The sequence below is a fragment of the Euprymna scolopes genome, chromosome 4 (assembly GCF_053919585.1).
Source record: "Euprymna scolopes isolate OS-2025 chromosome 4, ASM5391958v1, whole genome shotgun sequence".
Classification (NCBI taxonomy): domain Eukaryota; kingdom Metazoa; phylum Mollusca; class Cephalopoda; order Sepiida; family Sepiolidae; genus Euprymna; species Euprymna scolopes.
Window position 1 is genome coordinate 48,492,619 of NC_136485.1, and position 7,652 is coordinate 48,500,270.

The following is a 7,652-nucleotide window of genomic DNA, read 5'->3' on the forward strand; positions in this document are numbered from 1 at the left end:
GATATAATAGATAGATTATGCTAGATATATTTCCATATGTCTGAATACCCTATATACAAATTTTCTAATCTGTAGATCAAATATTTGTTGAATATATAGGTTGAAAATTGTTCTTACTCTCTCTCTCTCTCTCTCTCTCTCTCTGGCTACCTCACACACACATTCTAACTTTTATAGATATAATAGATAGATTATGCTAGATATATTTCCATATGTGTGAATACCCTATATACAAATTTTCTAATTTGTAGATAAAAAATTTGTAGAGTGCATAGGTTGAGAATTGTTCTCTCTATCTCTCACACACACACATTGTAACTTTTAATGATATAATAGATTATGCTAGATATATTTCGATATTTCTGAATACCCTATATATAAAAATTTGTTGAATGTATAGGTTGAGAACTGTTCTCTCTCTCTCTCTCTCTCTCTCTCGCTCACACACACACACACATTCTCACTTTTATAGATATAATAGAAAGATTATCCTAGATATATTTCTATTTGTATGAATACTCTATATACAAATTTTAAAATCTGTAGATAAAGAATTTGTTGAGTATATGGGTTGAGAATTGTTCTCTCTCTCTCTCTCTCTCTCTCTCACACACACACACACATTCTCACTTTTATAGATATAATAGATTATGCTAGATATATTTCCATATGTCTGAATACCCTATATACAAATTTTCAAATCTGTAGATAAAAAAATTGTTGAGTATATAGGTTGAGAATTGTTCTCTCTCTCTCTATCACACACATTCTCACTTTTATAGATATAATAGACAGATTATGCCAGATATATTGAAATATGTCTGAATGCCCAATATACAAATTTTGAAATCTGTAGATAAAAAATTTGTTGTATACATAGGTTGACAATTGTCCTCTCTCTCACACACACACACATTCTCACTTTTATACATATAATAGATAGATTATGCTAGATATATTTCTATATGTCTGAACACCCTATATACAAATGTTCAAATCTGTGGATAAAAAATTTGTTGAATGTATAGGTTGAGAATTTTTATCTCTCTCTTTTTCTCTCTCTCTCTCTCGCTATCTCACACACACGCATTCTCACTTTTATAGATAAAATAGATAGATTATGCTAGATATATTTCCATATGTCTGAATACCCTATATACAAAGTTTCAAATCTGTAGATAAAAAATTTGTTGAATATATAGGTTTAGAATTGTTCTCTCTCTCTCTCTCTCACACACACACATTCTAACTTTTGTAGTTATAATAGATAGATTATGCTAGATATATTTCCATATGTCTGAATACCCTATATACAAATTTTCTAAACTGTAGGTAAAACATTTGTTGAGTATGTAGGTTAAGAATTGTTCTCTCTCTCTCTCACACACACACACACACACAAGTTCTCACTTTTATAGATATAATAGATAGATTATGCTAGATATATTTCTATATGTCTGCCTACCCTATATACAAATTTCCAAATCTGTGCCCAAAAATGTGTGGAATATATAGGTTGAGAATTGTTCTCTCTCTCTCTCTCTCACACATATTCTCACTTTTATAGGTTATATAGGTTGAGAATTTTTTGCTCTTTCCATCACTCACATTCACACTTTTATAGATATAATACATAGATTATGCCAGATATATTTACATATGTCTGAATACTCAATATACACATTTTCAAATCTGTAGATAAAAAATTAGTTGAATATATAGGTTGAGAATTGTTCTCTCTCTCTCTCTTTCTCTCTCTCTCACACACACATTCTCACTTTTATAGATATAATAGATAGATTATGCTAGATATATTTCCATACGTCTGAATACCCTATATCCAAATTTTCTAATATGTAGATAAAAAATTTGTTGAATATATAGGGTGAGAATTTTCCTTCCTCTCTTTCTCTCTCTCTCTTTCTCACACACACACAAGCTGAAAATTGTTCTCTCTCTCTCTCTGACTCTCTCTCTCTCTCACACACACACACATGGTCATTTTATAGATATAATAGATAGGTTATGCTAGATATATTTCTATATGTCTGAATACCCTATATACAAATTTTTAAATCTGTAGATAAAAAATTTGTTGAGTATATAGGTTGAGAATTGTTCTTTCTCTCTCTCTCACACACACATTCTCACTTTTATAGATATAATAGATTATGCTAGATATATTTCCAAATGTCTGAATACCCTATATACAAATTTTCAAATCTGTAAAGATAGAATTTGTTGAATATATAGGTTGAGAATTGTTCTCTCTCTCTCTCTTTCACACACATTCTCACTTTTATAGATATAATAGATAGATTATGCTAGATATATTTCCTTATGTCTGAATACCCTATATACAAATTATCAAATCTGTAGATACAAAATTTGTTGAGTATATAGGTTGAGAATTGTTCTCTCTCTCTCTCTCTCTCACTCACTCACTCACTCACTCACTCACAAACACACACACACATTCTACCTTTTATAGATATAATAGATTATGCTAGATATATTTCCATATGTCTGAATACCCTGTATACAAATTTTCAGATCTGTACATAAAAATTAGTTGAATATATAGGTTGAGAATTGTTCTCTCTCTCTCTTCTCTCTTTCTCTTTCACACACATTCTCACTTTTCTAGATATAATAGATAGATTATGCTAGATATATTTCCATATGTCTGAATACCCTATATACAAATTTTATAATCGGTAGATAAAAAATTTGTTGAATATATAGGGTGAGAATTGTACTTACTCTCTCTCTCTCTCTCTCTCTCTCTCACGCACACATTCTCACTTTTATGGATATAATAGATAGATTATGCTGGATATATTTCCATATGTCTGAATACCCTATATACAAATGGTCAAATCTGTAGATAACAAATTTATTGAATAGATAGGTTGAGAATTGTTCTCTCTCTCTCTCTCGCAACCTTACACACACAACCACACGCAAACATTCTGACTTTTATAGATATAATAGATCGATTATGCTAGATATATTTCCATATGTCTGAATACCCAATATACAAATTTTCAAATCTGTAGGTAAAAAATTTGTTGAATATATAGGTTGAGAATTGTTCTCTCTCTCTCACACACTCACATTCTCACTTTTATAGATATAATGTATAGATTATGCTAGATATATTTCCATATGTCTGAATACCCTATATACAAAGTTTAAAAACCGTAGATAAAAATACGTTGAGTATATAGGTTGAGAATTGTTCTCTCTCTCTCTTACGCACACACACACACACACACACACATTTTCACTTTTATAGATATAATAGATAGATTATGCTAGATATATTTCCATATGTCTGAATACCCTATATACAAATTTTCAAATCTGTAGATAAAAAATGTATTGAATATATAGGTTGAGAATTGTTGTCTCTCTCTCTCTCTCTCTCTCTCTGGCTACCTCACACACACACATTTTCACTTTTATAGATATAATAGATAGATTATGCTAGATATATTTCCATATGTCTGAATACCCTATATACAAATTTTCAAATCTGTAGATAAAAAATGTATTGAATATATAGGTTGAGAATTGTTGTCTCTCTCTCTCTCTCTCTCTCTCTCTCTCTCTCTCTCTCTCTGGCTACCTCACACACACACACATTTTCACTTTTATAGATATAATAGATAGATTATGCTAGATATATTTCCATATGTCTGAATACCCTATATACAAACTTTCAAATCTGTAGATAAAAAATTTGTTGAGTATATAGGTTGAGAATTGTTCTCTCTCTCTCACACGAAACTGTGCGCTCGGCTTCTTCCCCCCCTTCCCACCCCAAATGCTTGGGAAACTGTGCACTGTTTTTGTTGGTTTTCAAGCTGCCTCTTCCCCCCCCACACACACACAGTTTAACAGTAGTAGGAGGTCAAGAGAAAGAGGGTGAGAGAGAGAGAAGAGTAAGTTGGTGAGAGAGAGAGAAAAGAGAAAGAGGGTGTTGGTTTTATATTTTTATTATCGTCTAATATTTTGAAAGCTGAATTTCTAATAAAATGTGCATCTATAGGAGATAATGCCTGGGAATGTGTTCCCCCCCCACAGTTTAACAGTGGTGTGACGTCAAGAGAAAGAGGGTGAGAGAGAGGGAAGAGTAAGTGGGTGAGAGAGAGAAAGAGAGAGAAAAAAAAGAAAGACGGTGTTGGTTTTGTGAAAAAAGTTGTTATTTACAATTGTTCGCATTCTTGGCCTTTTGGTCAAGATCAAAGTGTAGTATCTGTTCTTCAGATGCTGCACTTCTATTTCTTGTTCTCTTTCGGTGGAGGAGAAATCCTCCACGACTGAGACAATTTTTATTTTTGTACCTTTTCTCCACGTTAAAAAACGACCCTGGTGTCTAACTCTGTCCCGTGGGGAGGCATAGTAAATAGGTACAATTGTTCGCCATTAGTGGATGTTGACGTCACGTCACGTGACATGACTAAGCGTTTTTTTTTTTAGTATGAATAACATTTTTTGTTTTAATTATAAAGTCTACACTTAATTTTATAGAAAATGATGTATATATAATAGAAAAAAAAAATTACTGGTTTTGTTGGATTCAAGTGGATCCCCCCCCTCCAGTTTAAGAGATAGCAGGTCACGTGGTAATATACAAAATGGCTAGCGTAAATATAAAGATCGGTTTTTTTATCGACGAATATTTTGAAAGCTGAATTTTTTTTTATTCCTGTACATTTTTTCCTGATATTTTTCGTTAAAACTCTTGTATAAATACTATTTTTAACCAGTTAAATACGTTGGAGACATTGTCATGGAGTTTAATAATCTCTAGAACAAAGCAGAAGAGAAATTACAAAAGTATCGGTAAAACAAAGTGTTTGTTTACATTTGTTCGCCATTACTGGATGTTGACGTCACGTCACGTGACATGACTAAGCGTTTTTGGATTATGTAATATTAACATTAAAATAACATTAAAATGACAGGTTTTTTTGGGGGCCCCCCCTAGGAGAGAAATGATCAGTTCACCCCCTTTTAATGGTCCGTTTGGTGTGGAATTTCGATATTTGTCATGCGGGTGATCAAGGTTCAATATGATACATAATTTGTCAACTTTGGTTGTGTCTGTCAAAAGTTTGAGCTGACGTCACGTCACGTGACACGTATTGAATAACGTTAAAATGACAGGTTTTTTTGGGGGCCCCCCTAGGAGAAAAACGATCAGTTGACCCCTTTCTACTGGTCCGTTTGACGTGAAATTTCGATATTTGTCATCCGGGTGATCAAGGTGCAATATGATACCAAATTTGTCAACTCTGGTTCCGTCTTTCAAAAGTTTTAGCGTTACAAACAAACATACATACATACATACATACACACCGATTTTTGCCTTTTATATATATAGACTAGCAGGGCTACCCGGCGTTGCTCGGGACCGTATAAACAATGAAAAAACAAAAGCAGATATTGAACATATGTTTTATTCTTAGGGGAGACGAATCTTTCATCTCTATGTATTATTTGTATTATCTACCCCCGGACTGGTATTGTTCATGTTTTATCCCTAGCATAGGTAATTTACAGCATGTATATGAAATTGTTTTACCTTAGGGAGAAGAGAACAGGTAATATACAACATAATGTGTCTATATTACATCCCTGGCAACGCCTAGAAACCAGCTAGAACATGTATTTCAGTCAATCTTTATTACATCCTGGGCTATGCCGGGAAACCAGCTAATCTCTATTTAGTGACTTGACCACCAAAATACCTCCCTAAGTGTGTCCTTTCTTTTGAACTTATTAGATATAGGTATCTAGAAATGTGTGTGAAATTTTGTTGAATGCATTGTTCACTATGATTTTCTTATTGTTCTACACAATATCAACTGTAGCGAAATAAAACAGTAAACTTAGTGTAGTGTTAGAATAAAGAGCAAAGGAAAAAATTAGAATCATATTCTGTAATTGCAAATCTAAATTTGCTAGCGTGTACCAGTATTTGCCAGGTTGTGGAAATTTGGAATTTATAACGTATGTAGTGGCCTTTTCCTAGATACCTATTGTTAAAAATTATACTTTCATTTTGTTAGAAAAATCTCTCTTCGGATGCCCTGCATCATCCAAAATAAAAACAAATATTTTTATAATTGTTTCAGTACATTGCTACACATTGTGAAATTTGTTGACGTTTGTAAAAAAAAATCATGAATGTGCTTATATTCCAAAAAAGAAAATATCAGTGCACAGTATTGAAAGTGTTTGAGATTCAAAAGTCTGTAACATTTCTACTAACTTCATAAGATGTCATGTGAGAAACTTAATTGAATATCAAGACATTATCTGAAGCGTTTTTATTTTGTTGTAACGTATGTGTTTACAGTGAACCGTAACTTTTAATAAACAGCTTGGTATGCAATGACATAGGCTAAGAATCTTAGACAAAATATATATAAATTGGAAAAATGTGTGAACAAATGAAAAAAAAATGATCCGCTCCACTTGATGACATCAAGCACAGTAATATTTTAGTGAAGAAAATATGAAATTGATGTTCAGTGATTAGTTTGGATGAATGAGAAAATGTAATTGTTTGATGCATAAAAAATAACTCATTTGCTGTATTTGATATTAAGCAGCAAAATATAGTGATTTGAATATTAAGGAAAACGTCAAATCAGATTATATAAAAAAAAAGATGAAATTAGAAAATATATATTTTCTGTTTATGAGTTTTGCCAATCAAAATTTTGTGGCAGAAATTGGGTGATTACCATGCAATTTTATTTTGATAAAATTCTTAAATTATTTCAATGTTTATTATAATTTCTTATTAGTGACTTGTTATCATCAAAATCCGCCCCAAAGAGTGTCCTTTCTTTTATTAGGTATCAGAATAGGTATCCAGATTTCTACTTCTATACAAATGTGATATTTCGGATCTGTAGATAAACAATTTGTTGCATATATAAGCTGAGAATTGTTCTCTCTCATTCTCTCTCTCACACACCCACACATTCTCACTTTTATAGATATAATAGATAAATTATGCTAGATATATTTCCATGTGTCTGAATAATCTATATACAAATTTTCAAATCTGTAGATAAAAAATTTGTTGAGTATATAGGTTGAGAATTGTTCTCTCTCTCTCTCTCTCTCCTCTCACGCATGCTCACTTTTATAGATATAATAGATAGATTATGCTAGATATATTTCCATATGTCTGAATACACTATATAAAAATTTTCTAATCTGTAGATAAAAATTTGTTGAATATAAAGGGTGAGAATTGTTCTTACTCTCTCTCTCTCACACACAGACATATTCTCACTTTTATAGACATAATAGATAGATTATGCTAGATATATTTCCATATGTCTGAATACCCTATATACCAATTTTCAAATCTGTAGATAAAAAATTTGTTGAATATATAGGTTGAGAATTGTTCTCTCGCTCTGTCTCTCTCTCTCTTGCTACCTCACACACACACGCAAACATTCTCACTTTTATAGATATAATAGATAGATTATGCTAGATATATTTCCATATGTCTGAATACCCTATATACAAATTATCTAATCTGTAGATAAAAAATTTGTTGATTATATAGGTTGAGAATTGCTCTCTCTCTCACAGACACACACATTTTCACTTTTGTA

The 7,652-nt window shown here is 31.7% G+C and overlaps 1 pseudogene; it reads left to right on the plus strand.

Moving 5' to 3' along the window:
* Nucleotides 1-4,220: 4,220 nt before the first annotated feature.
* Nucleotides 4,221-4,354, plus strand: LOC145274550 (U2 spliceosomal RNA; annotated as a pseudogene).
* Nucleotides 4,355-7,652: the final 3,298 nt, after the last annotated feature.